This window comes from Portunus trituberculatus, chromosome 45 (genome assembly GCF_017591435.1).
Source record: "Portunus trituberculatus isolate SZX2019 chromosome 45, ASM1759143v1, whole genome shotgun sequence".
NCBI classification, from domain to species: Eukaryota; Metazoa; Arthropoda; class Malacostraca; order Decapoda; family Portunidae; genus Portunus; species Portunus trituberculatus.
In genome coordinates, this window is record NC_059299.1 from 6,777,480 (window position 1) to 6,802,479 (window position 25,000).

The 25,000-nt window shown below is 41.5% G+C and overlaps 2 protein-coding genes across 3 annotated transcripts in view; one reads left to right on the forward strand and one right to left on the reverse strand.

Moving 5' to 3' along the window:
• LOC123519523 overlaps positions 1 to 25,000 on the reverse strand; it is a 225,821-nt gene that overhangs the window by 88,730 nt on the left and 112,091 nt on the right. The window contains exon 1 of one of the 2 annotated variants that reach the window (XM_045280883.1): positions 13,499 to 13,658. The exons of the other annotated variant lie outside the window; for it this stretch is intronic. The gene's annotated coding sequence lies outside the window, so the exon portion shown is untranslated. Of the gene's footprint in view, positions 1 to 13,498; positions 13,659 to 25,000 lie in introns of those variants that run through there. 2 annotated transcript variants of the gene reach the window in all.
• LOC123519522 (zwei Ig domain protein zig-8-like) overlaps positions 1 to 25,000 on the forward strand; it is a 258,133-nt gene that overhangs the window by 25,947 nt on the left and 207,186 nt on the right. The window lies entirely within an intron of this gene.

Below are 25,000 nucleotides of genomic sequence, written 5' to 3' on the forward strand. Positions count from 1 at the left end.
TAGGAGGAGGAGGAGGAGGAGGAGGAGGAGGAGGAAGGGAAGGAAGGAGAGAAGAAGAAGAGGAGGTGGAGGAGGAGAACAAGAAGAACATGAAGAAATAAAGACGTGAAAAAGAAATGAGATTAGAGAAAGAGAGAAAGAAGAAATCTCTAAGTGAGGAGAAAGATTGTAATGAACGCAAAGATAAAAGGAAAGAAAGGAGGAAGGTAGAAGGAGATGAAGAGTCAGAAATGAAGGGCAAGAATGACAAATAGAGACGAAACGAGGGAGATGGAAGAAAACACAATAGAGAAAAGAGAACAACACTTAAAGCCGCAGAGGTGAATAAACCAGACAACAAAAGACAAGGGAGGAAAAGGAGAAAGAAGGAAAAGAAAGAAAACTAAACAAAAATCAAGGTTGGAGTCGCACACGCAAACGCACACACGCACACACGCACACAAGGGAAAAAGAGAAATAGAAAACTGCACCAAAAAATAAAACGTGGGTAGTGAAGAAAAATAAAAAGAAAAGAAGTAAAAAAGAAACATCACGAAAAAATACGGAAATGAAAATTGGAAAGGAAGAAAAAACAACGAAGCAGAATACGAAAAAAGGAAAATGCTGACGATAAGATAAATAAATAAACAGAGATAAATACAAACAAATAAATACATATATGAATAAACAAATAAGAAAATGTAACTACTAGAATATGAACACAGTCTGATATAATAAATAAAATACACAGATAGATGAATATATACATGAAAAAATAAAGTAAACAAATAAAACAACAATAATAACATGTCAAAAAGTAGATAAACACAAACACCCACAAAAAAATAAGAAAATACAACCATATACACACACGTAAATACAAGAACAACAAGAATAACGCTAAAGAATACGAAAAAATGTAAAAAAAGTGGAGAGCAGGTGAAAAAACAGGTGAGGACAAGAACAGGTAAACAAATGGCTGGCAATTAATTCTCGCCTTCCTATCGGCACTTGAAAACCTTAAATAAATGACTTAAAGGTCGCCATTTCTTGAGACCATGACAGGATTAATTTATCATACAGATCCGCCTTTTTTTCCGCCATTTTGGTACCGCAGAGAGAGAGAGAGAGAGAGAGAGAGAGAGAGAGAGAGAGAGAGAGAGAGAGAGAGAGAGAGAGAGAATATGTGAGGGAAAGGATGGTGAGGAAATAAAGAAAGGAAGGAAAGAAAGGAGATAAGATATGGTATGCATGGATTAAATAAAGAAAGAAAAGGAGGGGAAGGAAATATGAGATGGAAAGGAAAAAAAATGCCAAGAAAAGAGGAAAATAAAGAATGCAAGAAAGAAACCACAGGAAAGAAGTAAAGAAAGAATGATAGAAGCAAAGAAAGATGACAGGAAGGAAAATGAAGGAGGGAATGAGAAAGCATAAGAGGACAGAAAGAAAAGGAAAAAAATAGAAGGAAGGTAAGAAGAACAGGAACAAGGCAGAAATAAACAGAAAAAAATAGGAATCCCATAAGGAAAAGAAATATAGAAGAAAGGTTATCAGAGAAAGAATAATATTACAGAAAGGAACTGGAGGGAGAATGAAGATAAGTGAGAAAAACGAAGAGAAATATAAGAAAAAAAACGAAGAAAAGAAAGGAAATGTGAGAAGATAAATCATGAAAAGAGTAAGGCAGATGAGTAAATCTGAGAAATGGTATAATAATAAAAAAAGGGTGGATGATATGGAATAAAAACGAAGATATGAGAGAATAAATAAAATGCATCAAAGGAATGAATGCAAGAGAAAATGAACGAATGGAGGGAGTGAATAAGGAAAAAGGCCAAAGGGATCTGCAAAAACAAGCAGAAACGAAGGAATCAGAAAAAAAGGAAACAAATCAAAGAGAATGAAGCAAGAAGAGGAGGAGATCAGGAAGGAAAGAAGGAAGGTAGGAAAGAAGAGAAGGAAGGACGACTCTGCTTTCGCTTCAACAAACTTTTCACGTTCTCCAGTACACTTCACTTTGATTGGCTGTAAGTGACTCTGATCGTAAAATCTTCCCTAGTGGTTTACATTGACATTTCCCTCTTAAGAATGAGTTTTCGTGGCTTTACTCACCATCTCAACTCATTCTCGATTACCGACACCGTTGCTGCCAGAGATACACGTGTCTTGTCTTCCCTTGGATTGATACTTCAGGTACTTAACCCTCTCGGTACCATAACGCGTCTTCATATTCATTCTTGTCACTATTTGGTGATTTTATACAGTCTCAAAAAATTATGTGGGGATTATAATAGTGAAGACTCTGGCAGTTAATCTTCTGAGCAACATACACCGTTCCTAATGTCAATAAAATCGTCTAATCACACACAAAACTGAAGGTAGAAATGCGTCCCAGTACTGACGGGTTGAGATATCCGTGTGGTCTTGAGCAAAACTGATTATTTTCACCATTCTTCCCTTGGTGGTAGTTTGTTTTACGGTTCATTAGCTCAAGTGGTGCTTCATTCAGTGCTCCAGTTGAGATGAGACTCAGGAATTGACTGGAAATTTACTTATTCAACTAATATTATTCGGACATGTAGAATTTCTATTTTACTTTTTTTGTGATGCTCAGTTTTTATGACTCGCTATATTGTGCAATGTTTCGGTGCTTCTCTGCTTCAGGGGTATGAATACAGGATGGTCGGCAAAGCTTTACTGTTTCGGTGGGTGTGTTTCACGGTGCTTCAGTCTCCCCGCGTCCCTCCCTCGCTGCCACACACGGCCATTTGATACAAGTGTTTGTCAAAGTTCCCGTTTCCCTGTCTGATTTGCCTGCCTGACTGTTGTTTCCCTCGCTACCGCTCCTCCACGCCTCTCTCTCTCTCTCTCTGCCTGTGTGATGTGTTTATTTCTATCTTCCATTACCACCAATACCTTTATGGAAATAGAAAATGGGATGAATGCTCACTCACATCCATACCCACGAACAACGGGAGAGTAAAAATGAAAATAAATGAGTCGTAACGTGAAAATACACTGAAATAAACTATCATATGACATCCACACACCTACCCGCCCCACATCCACACATCTACCTGTCCCACGCCCACACATCTACCTGTCCCACACTCACACACCTGTAGTAATATAGAAACACCTGTAGTAACAAAAATACCTTTAGTAATATAGATATACCCACACACCTACCCTCTCTACACCTACACCCACAAACCTACTTGTCCCACACCCACACACCTGTACCTTATCTTTACTTCTAACGTCGCCAGGTGTGTAGGTTAGACGCACACCTGTACACACTTTCCCACACACCTGTACGTATTTCACGGTTCTAATTGTCGTGGTAAGTGAAAGAGACGCCCATTCCTTCTCTTTCTCTCTATCTTCTCTTTCTTCTTCCTCCTCCTCTTCCTCCTCTTCTTACTCCTCCTCGTCTCCAAACCAGCCTTCTCCTTCAGGATTTTCTTTCTCTTTCCTTTTCGTTTCTCTCTCTTAATTCTTGATTTCCATCTGCCTCCTTGTCTTCTTTCTCCTCCATTATTTCACTACTATTTCTTTTCTTCATCCCTCTTTCTCTCTTCCTCTTCCTCCTCCTCTGCCATTTTAAACTCTTTTTGTATTTTCTTTATCTCCTCGTTCTCCTCTTTCCTTTCCACCTCGTCCTTCTCCGTTATTTTATCTCTTTCACTTATTCATCATATCCTCCTCTCCTTCCTCTCCTCTTTCTCCTCCCCGTTTTCCTCTTCCTCCTTTTTGATTGCTCCTTTTCTTATTATTTTCATCTATCTCCTTTTTTCTCTCGATCTTCCTCCCTTCTCTCTTATCTTCTTTCTGTCCTCCCTACGCTTACGCTCATTGGTGTGGAGAAAGGCAGCTCTCTCTCTCTCTCTCTCTCTCTGGGCCTGAGCATCATCTACGTGACTTTATCAATACGAGAGATTTTGAATGAACGACTCTGAATGAAAGGAAAGAAATACAAAAGATAAGAGTATATTTGTCTACGAAGATTGAAGGCATAAGTCTCTCTCTCTCTCTCTCTCTCTCTCTCTCTCTCTCTCTCTCTCTCTCTCTCTCTGAAAAGAAGCAGAAAAGAGAGCAGAGAGAGAGAGAGAGAGAGAGAGAGAGAGAGAGAGAGAGAGAGAGAGAGAGAGAGAGAGAGAGAGAGAGAGAGTTAAAGGTAGAGATAGAGGATGGGAAATTGAGCAAGGGAAAGGGAGATAAGCAAGGGTGAGAAAGAAAACGAGATAGAGAGATAGATAGATAGATAGATAAATAGATAGATAGATAGATACTCAAATTAAACGATACATAAGAAATAGATAGATAGAAAAGATTGATGGACCCACAGAGAGAGAGAGAGAGAGAGAGAGAGAGAGAGAGAGAGAGAGAGCACTCAACCTTCTCCTGGTAGTGAAGAATCCGTCCGGTTTTGAGCATTTCATAAACCGGCATGGGAGTCTCCGGTAATTGAATTGAAACGAAGGGAACCCACGCGGATGAACAGGATGAAACAGGCAGGCTCTCTCTCTCTCTCTCTCTCTCTCTCTCTCGCCTCGTTGCTTCGTATGCTACTGGTTTTAGGTCACTACCCCCTTGTATTCTCCCCTCTCTCTCTCTCTCTCTCTCTCTCTCTCTCTCTCTCTCTCTCTGGTTGTCTGTTGGCTCGAGTCGGTTCCGGTTCGGTGAGGCAGGATTAGGATGGTCGGGAGGCGGAGGGTGCTGGGGGAGGGGAGGGCCGGACGGAGAAATGCGAGGTGAGTCAGGGTGGAGAAGAGTCGGGGCAAGATTAGGCAGGGCGGGGCGGGGCGGGGCCGGGCAAGGTGGAGCGGGGCTGGTCGAGGCCTCTGGGAACTGTGAAGCACAAGTTTTAGAATTTTAAGAGACATGAATCATTTGTAATAATAACTTTTTTTTCTCTCTCTCTCTCTCTCTCTCTTGTAGATTATACTTTTTAAAATGTTTTTTCCACTCATTATTTTTTCAAAGGCTTCAAACTAGGCCGCGAAAAAGCGACTACATAAATCTTTCTCTTAGACATTTTCACAACTTTTTAATGGAACCCGTAATTTTTATTTTGAATACTTAATCTATGGACTTGACATCTTGACTTTTCTAGTTTGAATACATTAAGGAATAGATGTAAATTCTCAGATCCTCTCCTATTCTGAGTAAATATTCAACTAATTCATCAAGTTTGCCTTTAATTTCAGTATCAAAGAAAACGATAAGACGCTATGTGGCGCTGCAAGATTGGAAAGAAAATGGGAGACGGTAGGCGGTTAACACATGACGTAAGGGCGAGTATTGTAATTCCTAAATGTGAAAGATGAAAGAAAAATAAATAGCAATAAGAAAAACACACAACAGCAAGCAGGAATCATTTATTATATCTTTTTTCCCGTCCATGCTGGGTTAGGAGGAGGGAGAAGGAAGCGGGAGATAAGTGGTAACCAAATTTATCGCCGCGCAAAGTTAACTCCAGCGATCATCAAGTCTCATCAAGGAGAAGCAAAAACATCGCGACTTTGCCTAAACTTGAGGAATATGTCAGAAGCTAAGGAGGCGGCGGTGGTGAAAGACGCTAAGGAGGAGGAGGAGGAGGAGGTCTAACTTTACTAATTCACTGGTCTCAGGTCACGTCTTTCTACCTGTGAGGGAGATGAGTTGCAGGTGAGGCGAGCGGGAAGTCAAGAGAGCAGTCTGGTGAATCGCAAAATAACCAGAGCCCAACATACATAAAATACTCTTCCACGTTACAAAGATATCCACTTCTTTATCTATGTTGTCTCTGTCTCTGTTTCTCTATAGCATTCTTCCATGTTACAAAGATACACACGTCTTCATCTATTCTGTCTCTGTCTCTGTTTCTCTATAGCATTCTTCCATGTTACAAAGATATCCACGTCTTTATTTATGCCCTCTGTCGCTATGTTTCTGTTCCTCTATACACTTCCACGTTACAAAGATACACACGTCTTTATGTATGCCCTCTGTCTGTGTATCTATCTCTATAACACCCTTAGACGTTATAAAGATACACACATCTTTATTTATGATGTCTCTGTGTCTCTGTCTCTCCCCTGTGGCTGTCTCTCCCCATGCAGGTCACTAGAGCAGAGATAAACTGGGGCGAGAGAAGAGAGGACGGGATATTCTTTGGCCATGATGAATGAGCCTCTTTATCTCCTCCCTTCTGATCCGAGACAAGGCATTGGTTAGAGGAGGGAGAAGCCCGGCCACTCTATTCCCAAAGGCTGTGATTGGTGATTGTGCAGGAGGGTGAGTGGGTGAGTGGGTGAGTGCTTCTGATTGGCGAGCATCGAGTGGTGCGAGGCGATGCTTATCACTTTAGTTCATCTGTAAGTTCCGAAAACACTTCAATACGGTGAAGAATTGCAGGGAAGATTCGTTAGATGATTCCTCCTCCTCCTCCTCCTTCTCCTCTTCCTCTTGCTCCTGTCTGTCTTTGTTCAGGTGAAAAATGCTGAGTGAAGTTTATCAATTAAGTTCATCTGCAAATCCCTGGAACAGCTTTGATCAGAGAAGACTTGCAGGAAAGGCCCAAGAAAATATTCCTCTTTGTGCATTCCTTTCTTTCTCTTGACTAACTGGTGGAAAATTCTTGGCGAAGCTTATCTATTAAGATCATCTACAAATCCCAGGAACAGCTTGGACAAGAGGAGGACTTGCAAGGCGGTTCATGGAAGATTTCTGCGTCTCTTGACCTTATTATTCTCCATTCCTTTTCTTTTATCTTGACAAATATCTGATGAAAATTCTTATTGAGCCATATCTATCAAGCTAATCTGCAAATCCCAGGAACAACTCAGATACGAGGAAGAATTGTAAGGCTGCTCGTGAAAGATTTCCATGCATTTTGTATCTTTCTGTTCTTTCTTCCTTAAAATCAGCCTTTGATGGAAATTCTTTGCGAGGCATATCAATAAAGTTTATCTGAAAATTCCAGGAAAAACTTTAATACACGGAGGACTTGCAAGAGGCACCACAAAATATTCTTGTACTTTCTCCTTCTCTGTCTCTCATTCCTTTCAATAAAACAAGCGGTGAAAATCCAAAGGTGATAAGAAAAACAGGCAACAAGATTCCTTTTACCTCCAGTCTTTCCTTTCCTTTCTTTCTTCCTTCCTTTCTCTGGACGAATAATTACTGAAAATTCTGAGGTTGTCGGCTGATCAAAAAACAGGCAACTGCAACCAGGAATTTACATTTTTAATCTTGACCCGAATTCCGCCGGAGAAAGTTCTCAGGGACTTTTCTCGTGACTGTAAAACACGAGTATGACAATTTCCCCCTTGATGACACGACCACGGCTTGGACGACTACTGTACTGGGACGAAGAGGCGACAACTGCAGCAAGGGAGAGACTGGAAGGCAGATAGCAATACTCGAAAGGCTGGAAAAAAGGGAGAAAAGGAAGACAAGGAGGAGAAAGACTAGGAGTGGCTGAAGGGAATTTCTGCCTTTGTTAGGAGAGAGAGGAGAAGGCCATGGAGGAGGCTGAAAGAATGGTCTGCTATGGTCTGGCAATGGAAAGCTGGAAGGACAGAGCCATTTTTGGGGGAGAAAAGTGGAAGCTTAGGTGATACAGAAGGTCTGGAAGGGCGTTGGAAGCGTATGGAAGTAGGAGGAAAGCCTGTAGAGGTCTGGAATCTGATGGCAAAGCTCAAACAGAAACGGCTGGAAAACAAAAGTGGACGGATGAGACAAGGTAAAAATGTTGATGTATATTTAGTGAGGGGCGTTGTAATGGTGTTGTGTGGTGTGGTGGCTGTGTTTGTTGTTGGTGGTGACGCCGTTATTGTGTGCGTGTGCTGTGTTGTTTCTCTCTTTTAAGCGAGTGAGGCACGAAAAAACGACATGAACTCACTTAAAAGAAGAGATAAAAAGACGAGGAACACGGCAGAAGATAGACACATGGCAAGCAACTTTTAGCGCGCGAAACTGTACGAGCAGAAAAAAAAAATTATTACCAGCTGTTAGAGAGAGAGAGAGAGAGAGAGAGAGAGAGAGACTACGAGAATACTGGAAGGGAGAATAGACACAGAAAAAAATGGGTGTAACATGGGAGGGAAAAGGACATGGTGAAGCAGAGCATTGTGTGGGAGGGAGGAAGGGAACCGAACGAGGCATGTGGGCGAATAAAACGGAATGAGGTGAATTGGAAGAAAGAAGTGAAAGGGAAAGGAGGAGGAGGAGGAGGAGGAGGAGGAGGAGGAGGAAAGATAGACAGAAACAATGGGGTGGGTAAAGACAGAAGCATGGGGGGACTGACATGGAACGGACGGAAAGAGACAGGAGGGACTAAAATAAGGGACAGAATATATATCCCTTAAACAAATCCGAAAATCTAGAAAAGACACCCCTAAGTCCCGCACCTCGTTTTCTTCGTGGCTGGAATACAGATCCAAGCTCTCACTGACGGCCAATTGGGCAAACTGTGACAAAATAAAGGTTTCCACTAGCATTGCAAATAATACTAGTGGATCGTCTTCAATTTGTCTACTGCCTCTGTGTTCTTAATTGGCCGTCAGGTGGCTCTTTCTCAGGTAAACACGCGGGGCCAGACGGTCACGCTGACTATAGGTGCTGCAGTGTTTGTTTGTCCTTAATTAACGGTCTTCTTGTTCACCTGCCGCAGAGTCTGAGAGGGACGGTGGTAATTTTCTCAGAATTTTTGCCGCATTCCTTCCCGGTGCTATTATTGTGCTTTTAATGACTCCTGTTCCTACCACTACTACTACTACTTCTACTACTATTACTACTATTACTACTATTACTACTACTACTACTACTACTACTACTACTTCTACTACTAATGAATCCACTATAGCAGCAACAACAACAACTGTTACTACTTCTATTATTACTATCATCGCCACAAGTACAAATAACAGAAAGTCTACAAATATCAATGTACAAACGTAAAATATTTGAACTATGTTGCGTCTATTTGTAAAAATCCTCAAGGAAATCCCCAGGGCCGCGCCGGGCGAGACCACCAAACTCACAGTAAATAAACCTTTCATAGCGACGGCCAGGCTAGAGGAGGAAGAGGACGAGGATGAGGAGGAAGAGGAGGAGGAAGAGGGAGAGGAGGAAGGAGTCGGTACCGCGAGACCTACGAAGGCCTGTCCTCCCACGGCAGTCATCCCAATAATTCATTCTGTTCCCTACACCCAGTCCCTCTCTCGGTGTCCCGCTTTCCCTCTGCTTACTCCCCTCCTTCCTTTTGTGTGTTTTCCCTCTCATCTCCTGTTCCTGCATCTCTTTTTAACTTGGTCTTTTCACCTCTCTCTCTCTCTCTCTCTCTCTCTCTCTCTCTCTCTCTCTCTCTCTCTCTCGCTCCTCATCTCTTTCCATTCCTATTTGGTTTAACGCTATTTTCTTCTCCTTTTTTCACCTTTTTCTTTTCATACTTTTGTCGAACTATTGTTGCTGTTAAACAAATACATATATATATATATATATATATATATATATATATATATATATATATATATATATATATATATATATATATATATATATATATATATATATTCTTGTTTTTGTTTAAGCTCAAGCCTTTCTTTTGCGTTTTAGTTTATGCTTCTGCCTGACTCTCCTCTTTTATCTCGCTTCTCCCTTCCTCTTGGTTGCCTCCTTTCTCTGGCTTCTTACCCTTACTTCTTGCACATTCTGTCTTGCTTCTTTCTCTTCTCATTTCTTATCACGCTTTCATTCTTCTTTTTCCTCCTTTCCTAACTTGCAACCCCCTGCTTCTTTTATCTTGACATCATGTGCAAACACACACACACACACACACACACACACACACACACACACACACACACACACACACACACACACACACACACACACACACACACACACACACACACACACACACACACACTTCCTCCTCTTATTCCCTAACTCACAGAGAACACTTACTAATTTTTACACACAAACTCTTGGCGTCTGTTCTTTCGTTGCAATAATTTTTCGTGTAGGCCATGCAAGGTCTTCCCCTTCTGTCAATTACATCGTGCTTAGGGGAGTGGTCTGTTTGTCTGGCCACTAGTCCTAGCCGCGCTTTGATCTTCCTCCAGCCAAACTTTGTGAATGAGTCCTAAGGGAGTGGACAAAGGGAGCCACTGCCGATTAAAGTAACAGGCAGAGTAGAGAGATCTGTGTTTCCCCCTCCAACGCGGTTCTTTTTTTTTCCCTTCCGTCTCGCTTTTTTTTCTTCTTTTTTTGCAAGGGCGACTAATCTGGATCAAACGATTTCCCTGAGTGTCTGTTACAGGTGAGGGGTGCGCCTGTATAACTCGCTCTTCACACAGGTACAGATAAGGGCATAGGTGTTGAGCTGACCCTTTTTCCGACGTGACTGAGGTATCTGTTCATTGGGTTTATTTCCTACTTATCTTTTTTTTATTTTTGTTTCCGTGTTTTGCTTTTTTATTCTAGTTTTAATTTTTTTGTTTTGATGTGATGTTTGAGATGAGTTCATGCATTTAAATTTTCTTGTTTGTTCTCATGTTTCTTTTCTTTTTGTTTTTGTTTGTTTCTTCTCTTGTTCTGTCAAGCCAAAAGGTTTTCCTCTTTCTTCTCCCTTTTCCTCCTTTGCTTCCTTTTATTTCTAATCTAACATATGGTTCCTTTTTCCTTTCACTCTTATTCTTTCCCCTTTTCACTCCTTTCATCCACACTTTACTACCACTCCTCCCTTTGTAAAACCTAACTTCTTTATTATTCACACCTGTAATTAATGCACGCTGTTAGATAATCATTGCAGTTTGCTAACCTGTCCTGCTGGCAATTTCCAAATAATACGCATAGTTAGGATAATTTCTGAGTGCTAATCTCTATATATTAGACAGATTGTTCCGTATGTGATGACAAAACGGTAATATCGGAGTCCGCGTTCACTCTCGCATCCGGCAATTGACTGTTTGTCCCTGCAATAAACAAGGCGCAAATATTACAACTGCGGGTGAAAATTAAAGAGAAGACGGGAAGGTACAAAAACAGAAAAAAAAGTATAGTTTCGTGCACGCGTGTTTGAGGAAGATGTCACGGTAGATTATGTCGCACCTGAATGTGAGGTATTACAAGGGATGAATAACAGGTGAGGGATTACAGGTGTGTCTCGACTCTAGTGCAAAATGAGGCCCCGTGGTGATGGCGTGACGGTGGGAGACACAAACTGCTTCCTGCGACGCACATTGTAGGTCTCAAATAATCTAAGTCTCATTACACTGAAACAACAATACATGCAATACATACATACCGAAGCCCAGACAGTGTGATTCAAGCTTCATTCCCGCACCGAAGCCACAGTACAGTATACCAAAGACCATATAGTGTAATTCAAGCCTCACTGAAGCCACCAGTCATCAACATACCGAATCATATACAGTGTCATGAGAGAACATACAATTTGATAGAAAGATAATAAGTTTCTCCCTACGGCATACATAAACCAGACGTTACTAAAAAGAAAGCTTCGTTACCACAATGGAAAGTTCCACGCGCTAATCTCCATAAAGAACAATTGGAGGAAAAAAACATGCAATTTCATTCGAACATCACGTAACTTTCCTACAAATAACGCGACATAAGCTCCGCATCACTCAAAAGGCTCATTGCCACGCGGGGAAACACAGCACGCACCACCGAATCAAACTCCATAAGATGCAACCGGAAAAATAAGAGGTATGTAATTTAATTCGATGATGAAGTACTATCCCCTCTGTACGATAAGATACAAAGCTCGTATGTCTTTAAAAAGATTACCATAGACTGTCGGCCACCACACGCACTCCCATACTAAACCATCAGTGGTACAATTACAGAAACATGCAAGGTAACTCAGCAGCCTTCATGTTCGCCTCTACATAACATAATGCAAATCTAATAACACTTAAAAAAATGTTATCATCTCTCATTTTACATCGCACACATATCACGCTCTACTCACACACACACACACACACACTCACACACTCACACACTCACACTCACACACACACACACACACACACACACACACAAACATTTAATTTGATTCTAAATCTTCTGTTTTCTTCTTTACAAGGTAAATGCAAATAAACTCAACAGTATTAACCCTTTCTGTATTGGGAAGCATTTTTACCATAATTTTGGAGTATGATTAAGCGATTTTATTTACATTAGGAAGAATCTATGGATGTCAAAATATTAATGGCCCGACTCTTCAATATTTCAATCCCCACATAAGTTTCTGAAGCCATGTAAAATCACCAAGCAGTAAGCAGAATAAATATGAAAACGTGAAGAGGTTAAGAATCCCTTACTGCCACTCACTCTAAAACAACAAACAACATCCAATTTTTTTTTTATATATGTAAAAGAGGAGGACTGGCCAAGGGCAACAAAAATATAAAGAAAAAATGTCCACTCAGTTGCCAGTCTCCTTATAGAACCGATAGAATTAGCCAAAGGATAAGGACAAATGTTTTGAAACCTCTCTCTTTACAAATCCTAAACGTTGTAGAGAAAAGACAATATTCACACACGAATTTATAAACACAAAACCCTGAATGATATAAATTCTCTCATGCCCAACACTTGAAAATGCCAAACACACTCCAACAGTAAATCCCAAAAGGTGGGGTTAGAAAAGGTCTAATCCTCAGGAAAATGTATAGACCAGAAACCCATCTTTAATAATGTAGGAGGGACTCTGGTCAAGGGCAACAAAAAAAAAAAAAAAAAAAATCAGAAAAAGGTCCTTTGAGAGTTTGTCTATAAAGATTAGAGCCGAAAGGATTATCCAAAATTATAACACACACACATACACACATACATAATTAAAAAACGTTATCACCATCCAAACCAGAAAAAAAAAAGTGAAAAATTTTAAATCGAACAAAAAAAAAAAAAAAAAAAAAAAAGAGGAGAAAAACATGGTATTTTGCACGTGAATATATGGACTTAAAGCACAAACTCCGAAATATAAACTAACACACACACACACACACACACACACACACACACACACACACACACACACACACCACGTAGTGTAGTGGTTAGCACGCTCGAGTCACAATCGAGAGGCCCGGATTCGAGTCCCGGCGCGGCGAGGCAAATGGGCAAGCTTCTTAATGTGTGGCCCCTGTTCACCTAGCAGTAAATAGGCACGGGATGTAACTCGAGGGGTTGTGGCCTCGCTTTCCCGGTGTGTGGAGTGTGGTGTGGTCTCAGTCCTACCCGAAGATCGGTCTATGAGCTCTGAACTCGCTCCGTAATGGGGAAGACTGGCTGGGTAACCAGCAGACGACCGAGGAGGAGGAGGTGAGGTGAATTACACACACAATTTAAAACCACAACCAGTCACACCAAACCTCCCTCTGCCTCACCTCCTCGTGCACTCCTCCCTTTAAAAAAATGCATGATTAAAAAACCTAACAATTTTACACGAAAATCTAAAAAACCCTCAAATTCAATACCCTTAAAACATAAGACTCACATAATTCAGAGCCGCTATCGCCACACACTCAGCCAGCACCACACACGCAGGCCTCACAGATCCCCAAAAGGTGCAATTAGGAAAACACGCAATTTCACTGGAGGATCTTCACGAAACGAACTGTGCACTAGCGAACCAAAAGCAAACATAGCCATCACTGCAAAACGACTTCCTGCCTCGCTCTGGGCCGATATAGCGTCGAATAGGAGCACAGATTCGACACAAACAACCAATGAAACAGTTGTGGAGTGAAATGGTTCTCGAGTCATACGAAACACTAACGCACCGAAGAAAAAACGTGATAACGACGACGACGACGACGAGAGAGAGAGAGAGAGAGAGAGAGAGAGACTACACCCATTGAAACTAGTGATAAAACTTGAGGAAACAAACACTTCAGATAGGTTTAGGAGACAAGTGCTGGGCGTTTACGAATACAACTGTAGGAGGGAGTGTGGGAGAGTGGGAGTGAGTGTGGGAGAGCTGCAGGACATGTGGCTGAGGAGGAGGAAGTGTAGGAAGTGTAGGATGAATAGAAGTGTAGGAGAATGCGTGGGCAAGTGTACAATGATAGAAACTGAGGGAGGAAGAATGTTAATCAGCTTAACCCCTTCAATACTGGGACTTACGATTTGTGTACCGTTAGACCATTTCATTGACATTAGGAGGAGTCTATGGAGGTCAGAAGATTAATGGCAACAGTCACCACTATTTAAATCCCTCACATAAGTTTCTGAAACTGTATAAAATCACATAATAGACGGACTGAGTATGGAAATGCGTCATGGTGCTGAAGGGGTTAAATGGACAAAATAAAGAGCGGAAGTGTAAATGTGTAAGTGTATGGAAGGGAATAAAAGTGAGGATATGAGTGTAGAGATGAGTGTGGGGAAAGTAAAGAGTCCAGGGCAGTGTGTGGAGTGTGAGAGAGAGTGTAGGCAGTGGTGAAGGAAAGAGTGCAAAATAAAAGTGAATGTAACGAAGTAAATCCTCAATCTATATATGACTATTCACCTATTTTTGTTTACCTTTACGTTTCTATTTTATTTTATTTGCAAGCTTACCTATTTCATGCCTCTCTCTCTCTCTCTCTCTCTCTCTCTCTCTCTCTCTCTCTCTCTCTCTCTCTCTCTCTATCACGTTTCTAGGTCACTATTTTCTTTCTCTATTTTTCTCCCTCGCTCGCTCTTCTTTTTTTTCTCTCTCTTTTTAAGCCTCCAGCTTAATTTGGCCGAGTATAATCATCATTAATTTTCATTTGTTTACCCACACAGTCTCTCTCTCTCTCTCTCTCTCTCTCTCTCTCTCTCTCTCTCTCTCTCTCTCTCTCTCTCTTTCTGTGGTGATGATAAAATTGAAAATGAAATATAAGAGGATAGATAAATAAGTAATTCTCTCTCTCTCTCTCTCTCTCTCTCTTGCTTTTTTAATTCACGTCCCTGATCTCTGTTAACAGTTTTTCACGTACATTCCAATCATTAACAGACAAATTTATGGCTTGTTCACAAATTGTCTGAACTCTTCGCTCACATCAGAATATTCAGATTAATTGTATCCAAATTATATTCAACGCGTAATACAGAATAATCTCTCTCTCTCTCTCTCTCTCTCTCTCTCTCTCTCTCTCTCTCTCTCTCTCTTATGTAAATATTTGACACATTATTTCTGCGCTATTACCTATCTAGACCCATTTAGATAATTGTAATATACGTAATGTTACAACGGTAGGCTTACATTAGTTGATTACATGACACACCAAGAGCTTCCGTATATGTAGAGTTAACTCCTTCACTACCATGACGCATTTCCATATTCATTCTGGTTACATGGTTATTCTATTCAGCTTCAGAAATTCATGTGGGGAATCAAAATAGTGAAGGCTGTGGCCATCAATCTTCTGAACTCCATAGACACTTCCTAATGTCAATAAACTCGTCTAATCACGCCCAAAACTCAAGGTAAAAATGCGTCCCAGTACTGAAGAGATTATGAAGGGAAGCTGTACCTGTCCTTCATACAGAGCCGTACCTGGAATCCCATATAGTTTGTCGTGGAAAAGAAGAGAGAAAAAAAAGCCGAATAAACGAGTGCTTATAAAGGTTACTGTTTTTATTTTATTTACAGTGTTCCTTTTTTTTTCATGACGTATCTACCGTTTTCTTTGCTACCTACGTCTTGGTCTTGTGCGTTTGGTATCTTGGTTCGTGTTTTTTTTTTTTTTTTTTTTCATCAGGGCGGAGCAGGTGTGGCGCTCGACGGGCAGGTAACCCTAAGGAAGAAGGTCACGCTGATATAAATTTCATAGGAACACACACACACACACACACACACACACACACACACACACACACACACACACACACACTCTCTCTCTCTCTCTCTCTCTCTCTCTCTCTCTCTCTTCCTGTGACTTGAATTCTTTCCAAACACTTCTCTCCAAATGTCTTTATCTTTAGGAGAACAAACCTTTAACCCCTTGAGTCCCATGACGCGTTTCCAAATTCATTCTGCTTATCATTAGATGATTTTATACAGCTTCAGAAACTCAAGTGGGGGATACAATAGTGAAGACTGTGGCCATTAATCTTTTGATCTACATAGATCCTTCCTGACGTCAAATAAATGTTCTAATCGTACACAAATCTCAAAGTAAAAATGTGTCCCAGTATTGATGGAGTTAATGAGTCTTTTTCTAATAATATTTTGCCATTACTATTGCAAATCACACAGACACATATACACACGGACACACACACACACACGGAGACAACAGCCCCATTTACCCTCTTAAGGACAGAAACCACTTACACTTACTTCCAGAGCGTCACCACTTGCTTGCCTTCCCTTCCGTTCTATTTCTACCATTACCGTTCAGAATTTCCTGGTTATAGACGCAGCGACTCCAGGCGTTAATAAAATTGCTAAAGTCCACACGCCTCTTTGCTTTACTCAGCCCACGTCTGCTTACATTTCCGCCCGTTTGAGTTGCATTTTTTTCCCATCTCTCCTGACGCTGGTATTTCGGCCTCCGTCAGGTGGGTCTTCGGGGGATAAGAGGGGGGAGGGGAAGGTAGATATGCCTCAGCTCGCCATGTCACCTTTAGAAAGATCGATCAGGTGTTGGTTGACCTCAGGTAATTACCAAGTTGTCTCTTCTTCCCGAAAAGAAAACCAGGTGTGGTGAGTAACCAGGTGAAGCAGGTAGGCATGGAAATGATCGCTGCTTCAGGTAATTAAGTGTGTGGAGGCTGTGGAGAGAGAGAGAGAGAGAGAGAGAGAGAGAGAGAGAGAGAGAGAGAGAGAGAGAGAGAGAGAGAGAGAGAGAGAGAGAGAGAGAGAGAGAGAGACCTTGAAAAACAGAAGAAAAACATGAAAACAAAGCAGCAAAACACCAAAGAAAAACACACACATACCACACACACACACACACACACACACACACACACAGTCAGACAAAAACCAGATGGCCATTTTCCCCTTAAAGTATGATTTATGCACCAGACGGGGGGGACTGCTCCTCGGCCCTACTTTCTCTACCTGCGAGCTCCCCACTGTTTCTCGTTACCTGTGACCTTTTACTCAACGTCCCTCGAGTCTCAACCTATCACATCCACACCCGCACTTCTCCCTTGTCACGCTGCTCCCCTGCCACACAAGAGCTGACCCATTCACTCGATCTCCTCTCCTCCCTTAATGGTTACAGTGTCCCCTTGTGTTCCCTTACGACTTTCAGATCCTTCAGCAAGTTCCCGCGTCCCTACAAGCACTTGGACACTCCTTCCCTTCGACTATTACTCCTTTATGTCTCTCCTCACTGTCCTCCTCCTTCTCTTCTTGATGGTTTCTCGCTCTTTCTCTGTCTCTTTGCTTCTCACTTTTCCGTCTCTGTCTCTGTTTTTATCTTTCACCTTTGTCTCTCTATTTCCATTTATCGGCGTCTATGTTTGTTTATGTCCGTCTCTGTCTCCGGAATATGTGTTTTGTTGTCTATTTCTGTCAGAGAGAGAGAGAGAGAGAGAGAGAGAGAGAGAGAGAGAGAGAGAGAGAGAGAGAGAGAGAGAGAGAGAGAGAAAGGTAAGATAAGGTAAGACATCAGCAGCCACCATACCACCTTGAAATCTCCGTCTCTCGCTGCATTTTCCTCCTCGTTCGTGCCTCTCGCGGCCAAACACTCGCTAAAGACACCGTAACTTGCCTTCCTTCCATTACGCGGGCGCCTACAGCCTTCCATCCCGACAGTTATTTAATATAGAGAGGTGCTTGCGGCAAATACTTATAAACTCTAGCCTTAAACATAGGGATAAAAAAAGGGTCAAGAAAAGGCTAAACAGACAGACTAGAGTGCTTGAGTTTAGGTAAGGTAAGGTATGTTCTCTGTCTCTCTGTCTCTGTCTGTCTCTCTCATTCCTATCATTCCCTCTATCTTTTTCTCGAGGTCTTATCATTTCTCTTTCCATCTGTTATTTCCTTTCCCTCGTTCTCTTTGTCTTTTTCCCTTTTCTTCCATTATCTAATCCTTGCATATCTTTCTCATTTCTTGCCTTCGCACATTTCTTTCAGGTCTCTCTCTCTCTCTCTCTCTCTCTCTCTCTCTCTCTCTCTCTCTCTCTCTCTCTCTCTCTCTCTCTCTCTCTCTCTCTCTCTCTCTCTCTCTCTCTCTCTCTCTCACTGTTTGTTTGTCTTCATGCATGTTTTAGTTTGTTTGTGTGGAGTAAACACTTGCAAGACATGAGGGTCAGTAAGTCAAACAAAGTGGATGAGTGTTGATGGAAAAGAAAAGAAAAGAAAGGAAAAATAAGAAATAATCAAAAAGCAAGTACGTGATGAGGACTGAGACAACCAGGTGAGATCAAACGAGACGAGACGAGACGAGACAAGAGACGAGGAAAGACGAGACGGACTCCTAACAATGTTCTCTGTTGCTTCCTGTTTGCTCCGATGTGTGTGTGTGTGTGTGTGTGTGTGTGTGTGTGTGTGTGTGTGTGTGTGTGTGTGTGTGTGTGTGTGTGTGTGTGTGTGTGTGTGTGTGTGTGTGTGTGTGTGTGTGTGTGGCTTCTCAAAGTTAGTACACGACACACAAACACACAAACACACACATAGGCAAGTACGGATGTCGTGTGTGTGTGTATGTGTGTGTGTGTGTGTGTGTGTGTGTGTGTGTGTGTGTGTGTGTGTGTGTGTGTGTGTGTGTGTGTGTTTCAAAGTTACAACACTACACAGACAAGGCACGGAGGGTGTATATTGGGGTATGGGGATATGAGGAAAGATAACGTGTAAAAGTCGAAAGGGATGATGGGAACAGAAAGGGTGTGCTTGGTAGAAAAAAAAAAAATGAGTACAAAAAAAAAAAAAAAAACACTTGTAAGCTGGTCTGTTGCTTTACTGATATACAAATACATACACGTATTCTCACACATACACACGCACGAGTTCACCTTTCCAATGGTTTTAAAATGGCACAAATACCAATGTTTGTTTATACGATAATGGCTGATGTATATCCAATGAATAAATGTAACATCCTTTTTATAGCTCTGTAATTTGAACTATAACAGTGTATACGTGTGTGTGTGTGTGTGTGTGTGTGTGTGTGTGTGTGTGTGTGTGTGTGTTATGGCGGCTGACAATGTTCTAGCGCCTTCTTATTCCTTCTCTATCCTTTTTACTACATTGCCTCTCTCTCTCTCTCCTTCCTTTATTATCTATGTGCTCCTTCTGCTTCTCCTTCTCCCTTCCTTATGACCTTATTCTCCTCCTCTTCCTCCTCCTTATCACACATTTACTCCATCTCCTCTTCCTTCTATTCTTTTTATATCTCATTTTATCTTTTTTTAATATCTTCGTCTTTTTTTATCTTTCCTCATCTACCTTCTTATTCTCTTCTTTTCATCTCGTTCCCTCGTCTTCCTCCGTCTCTCTCTCTCTCTCTCTCTCTCTCTCTCTATCCGCCTCGTTTTTTCTTCCTCTTTCTTCGCCTCATTTTTGCCTCTCCCTATCGCTAATATAACTTTTCCTTTCCCCTTCTCTCGTCTTCTTTCTTCTTCTAACTTTTCTTCCTTCTATTCCCTCTTCGCCTCATCTTCCTCTCGTGCTTCCTTCATCCTCTTCTTTCTTTTCCTTCTTTTTAATCTTCGTCTCGTTAGCTCTCTTTTTCTTCCTCTATCTATTCCTCTTTACTTCTTTTTTTACTTTTCTCCTTTTCTTGATAGGCTTCCCCAGTTTTCTTTTTTCTTTCTCTTTATCTTATTCGTCTTAGTTTTCTTTCCTCCTAATCTGTTCATTACCTTCCTCCCATTTTCCTTCATTGCATCTTCCTCTTCCGCCTCACTGTTATCATCACCACCCTCATTTTTCCGTGTTTTTTTATGTAATCGAGAGAGAGAGAGAGAGAGAGAGAGAGAGAGAGAGAGAGAGAGAGAGAGAGAGAGAGAGAGAGAGAGAGAGAGAGAGATCCCTTCAGCAAAACATGATGTATAAAGCAATGTTCACACGTCAATCATTCAACCTTACCTGCAGTTTACCTTCTCGCCTGTTCACCTGCACATCGCCCTAATGAGTCACCTTCTTTAAGAGCTACGGCACAAAGTTTACATCCGTACCAGTGTCCTATTTTTATCTCCACTCCCTTCCCTTTCCCTTCCTTCAATGGGATTTTTCTCTCCTCTTACACCTGAAGCCTCAAACATTACATCACTAGCAAAGGGTTACATGAAGCTTCGGTAAGTTTGGGTTTAATATAAGTATAGAATTTAGAGCTAATGAGCTAATTAAGGTTTGATTACCTGGGACTTGTCTTTTTTTTTTTCTAATTTCTTTCTTTTTTTGAGGTTTGAGAGTCGCTTTGGATCTTCCCTTTATTTTGGGGTTATATTATTGATCGTTTTTTTATAATATGTATCAGTTGGATTATTTTTTTTTATTAGGATACGAGTATGCATCACTATTTTTCGGGTTTTATATACATATATTGAAGAAGGTGAGTTACATTTTCTCTTTCTTTTTACTTTCCGTGAGTTAAATATTTTTTTTCAGCCTGCTTCATTATATTTTTTCAAGACTTTTTCCTGTTTTGCGTGTTCACTTCCATTTTTTTTGGGTCACGTTCTTTATGTTTCTCTACTTTTAGTTTTCACATAATTTTATAATTTTATTCGTGGAGTAAACTTCAACTCAACCTGTCTGTCTGCCTGTCTGTCATTCTCTCTCTCTCTCTCTCTCTCTCTCTCTCTCTCTCTCTCTCTCTCTCTCTCTCTCTCTCTCTCTCTCTCTCTCTCTCTCTCTCTCTCTCTATCTCTATCGCTCTCTCTCTCTCTCTCTCTCTCTCTCTCTCTCTCTCTCTCTCTCTCTCTCTCTCTCTCTCTCTCTCTCTTAACTCATCTTCACCTCCATCTTTTTCTCTCTCCCTCCTTATCTCTCCTTCTTCTCTCCCTTTCTTCACGTACTTCAGACTTTATCTCCCTTCCTCCTCCTTTCTCTCTCTCTCTCTCTCTCTCTCTCTCTCTCTCTCTCTCTCTCTCTCTCTCTCTCTCTCCTTCCTTTAAACTCACCTTTAACTCGCACCGCCTCTCTCTCTCTCTCTCTCTCTCTCTCTCTCTCTCAACATCATCCTGCTCCGAGTGAGATAACATATCACTCACAGCTTAACTAAAACGAGAGAGAGCGAGAGGGAAAGAGAACGAGAACGAGAGCGAGAGCGAGAGAGAGAGAGAGAGAGAGAGAGAGAGAGAGAGAGAGTCTTAGATCCACGAATACAACTTGGACAATAGCAAAAGCCATCCCAGCAACATGACGACTTCCAGTATCGGTAATAACCACACACGCATACAGCTCCCTAGAGAACGCCGAGGCTGGACAGGACAATCGAGGCAACCAACAGCGCTCCCAGTAAAAAAAGGAACGAGGAGGACAACAAACAGCGCGACAACACCACCACAACAGCAGAAACTCGTCACCAGAACCTCGAAAACTGAGCTGAGGGAAAAACGCTTGCAGGGAAATAGGTGGATGTTTATATTTTTGTTCTTTTTAACTTTGGAGAGGAAAGATATGAGGAAGGTGAAGTTGTATTAGTATTTGAGAGATGAATGCTTGTGTTTCTTTCTATTTACGGCTGTAGGAACGCAAGGAAGAGTTATATTTGCATGGGAGGTTAGGAAAAGTAATGTAATGAAGGGAGATGCATGGATGTATATGAAAAATGTAGAAAAGTGTGAGTGATTAGCCAAAATTACAGAACTATAATTGATAGACTTATGTAAATACGTGTACAAATATTTGAGATTAGAGAACCGGGATAAAAACAAGGTTATCTAAACACGAGAGATTAAGCAAACATTATAAAAAAAACAACGAGATAATTTAATCAACTCGGAGAGGGAAAAATACTCGCAGGAATTTGAGAATACAGAAAAAAGAGAGGAAAAAAACAAAACAAAAAAACAAAAACAGTTATCTGAACATGACATATTAAGCACTACAAAACAAGATAAAGGCTAACAGGATAACGTAGTAACGGAAACACTGACCCCATTCGAGCATGTGTGAGGAGGAAAAAAAAAAAAAAATGAAATGAAAAAAATGTAACGAAAGATTCAGACACAGATGAAACAAACATTACAGAACAGGATAAATTATTTCAGGCGTGAGTGTAATTGCACGACAAACAGTGACGTCATTCGGAGGCTCGACCTGCAAATACAAACACAAACCGAGCAGAACACACAGATATACACGGAACACACACACACACACACACACACACACACACACACACACACACACACACACACACACACACACACACACACACACTACCTACGCCCACACCCAATCACAGAGCAGAATACACAGAAATACACAAAAACAACACGAATGAAAAAAATACGAATATAGCACAAAAAAAAACACGAATATAGACAGAAAACACTCGTACATGGAAATACACTGAAGAAGAACACCGGTATACACAAAAATAAAAGAGAATACTGGAAAAAAACATTGATATAGACTAAAATACATGAAAATACACAAAAAAATACATAAAAACACAAAAACACGGAAACGTCACGCCACCACCCACAAGCAATCAACGACGAGCACCAGAACCACCATCACTCTGTCTGATTGGTCAACTGCCCTCCATACATCTACCCGGAGCCAATCACCGACGAGTACTAGATTTGCCTATGTTTTGATTGGCTGATTGGTCCTCACGGCGTCCTATAGGATTACTGGGTCCTCGGGAAGTCCCTCCGTGAGTCCTTCCCTTGTTCACGACTCCAATCAAGTGGATGGGATAGATTTTTTCTTTTTTACATTTTTCTTTTTTTTTTTTTTAGTGTTGAAACGTTAAAATACATTGTGATTGGTCCTCCCCACGATTGGTTCCTTCCTGTGACTAGTCTTCCCGTGACTTGTAGGATTAGATGGACACCGTAGCGTGAATCCTTCGGAGCAGCAATCAAGTGGTCCAGCTGTTATTTTTTTTCTTTTGCATTACGCGTTGAAACGTTACTAAAAAAAAAAAAAAAAAACTGGAACATTCGCGCCGCTAACTGAAGGAGCTTTCACTCACCCGTTGCAAGGGGCGCCCTCGCATTTCGCTTCAGCAAAGGCGGTTCGCACAGCCAATATTTAGTGCTAATATTTGGAGTGCCTGTTTGTCTTCAAGTCCTGATTGACGCTGCATGTTGAGATCTGAAGTGGAATATTACTGCATTTCCAAGCTGAGTGGGAACGAAGGGTCGGGTGGGGAGAGAGAGAGAGAGAGAGGGAGGGAGGAGGGAACATGGTGGAGGGTGTAGAAGGGAAGGGAAAAGGGAGGAAGAAGAGGGAGAGAAGGATATGAAGATTGGAGAAGGAAACGGAAGGAAAACGAGAAGCGAAGGAAGGGAAGACGTTCTAAAGGAAAGAGGATAACGTTAGGGGAGAGAAGGAAAGAGAAGGAGGGAGGATGGAAAGGCGAGGGAAGATGGGTGATATGCAGTGAGAGTAGAGGGGAGAGCGGTGAGGGCAGGAGACGTGAGAGGGGCAGGTGAGAGTGAGTCCAGGGAATGTGAGTGACGGAAAGTGAGTGACGGAATGAAAGTGACGCTGAGAGTGACGCGGAGCAGACCCTCACATTTCTTATCAGCAGAAAACAACACTTACATTTTTTTCCTTTCCTTTTCTTGGCCTTCTTTCTTTCCTTCTTTTTCTCACATTTTCTTCTTTGCTTCTTTCTTTCTTCTTGGCTTTATCTTTCTTCCCCAACTGCTTCTCTTTATCTCTTTCTTTCCCACGGTCGCTCACACAACTCTCTCTCTCTCTCTCTCTCTCTCTCTCTCTCTCTCTCTCTCTCTCTCTCTCTCAACAAAGCGAGAGTGTCTGACATTGAATTTGCTGAGAATGAAGTTTTCGTCCTTACGAACTAAAATATTGAAACTCCTGAAAGTGATTCTCCAATATTGAGACGATGATAATGGTGCAGGAGAAGAGGCTTTTTGCACACACACACACACACACACACACACACACACACACACACACACACACACACACTACAACAATGAAGAGCTTTAATTAATTTCCACTGCTAATAACATAATAGCACACTCACACACACACACACACTCTCTCTCTCTCTCTCTCTCTCTCTCTCTCTCTCTCTCTGTCTCTCTCTTTCTCTTTTTTTTTGTTTAAACAAAGTAAACATGCAGAGTGAATAACATCTACATTACACAATTGATTAAAGAAATCAATATTATTGGTTTCTATCTAAAAGCCTTCCTCTGTCATATAAAACTAATCTAACATATTATATTATAGAAAAATTATAACTTAAAATAATTTACAAGTGTTCACCCCTGGCTCAGTAGTCAGGCATTAACAGTTTTATTGAACCACACCACATTAGTGTTTTCGAGGTTTATCCCTGACGCAATCACGGCATTCCACATTTTCACGTAAGTGTTTGTGAACTGGCGTTGTTCATGCCAGGTCCTGCACCGTGGCTGGGTCAGCTCACCAAGAGTCTGTACCACGGCATGTGTGGCGACCGGACTCAGGCGTCGAGGCTGTTTGAGGGGCTGCAGGTGACTCACTCTGTCCTCCTGCACCTTGAACAGCACAGTTCTCTCTCTCTCTCTCTCTCTCTCTCTCTCTCTCTCTCTCTCTCTCTCTCTCTCACACACACACACACACACACACACACACACACACACAGTCAAGTCCATTTAATAACACTGCACACTACAGACCATAAAAGAGAAGGACATCCGTATTAAACAAGAATTTCAACATCCGTGCATGACTACGTTTTTCCTGCAGCTCCTCGCGTTACGGTTCACTGTAGACCTCACTACGTTAATAATACACTCATCTGTTTTCTCTTTTCTCATTCTCTTTGCGTCTCCCTTGCATGGAAACGACACTTCGACATATGCACTGAGTCATTAACGAGGTGACTTCACATTCTGGGTTTTTCTGATAGAAGATTTTGGGTATGAAAAACAACGAGGAGTG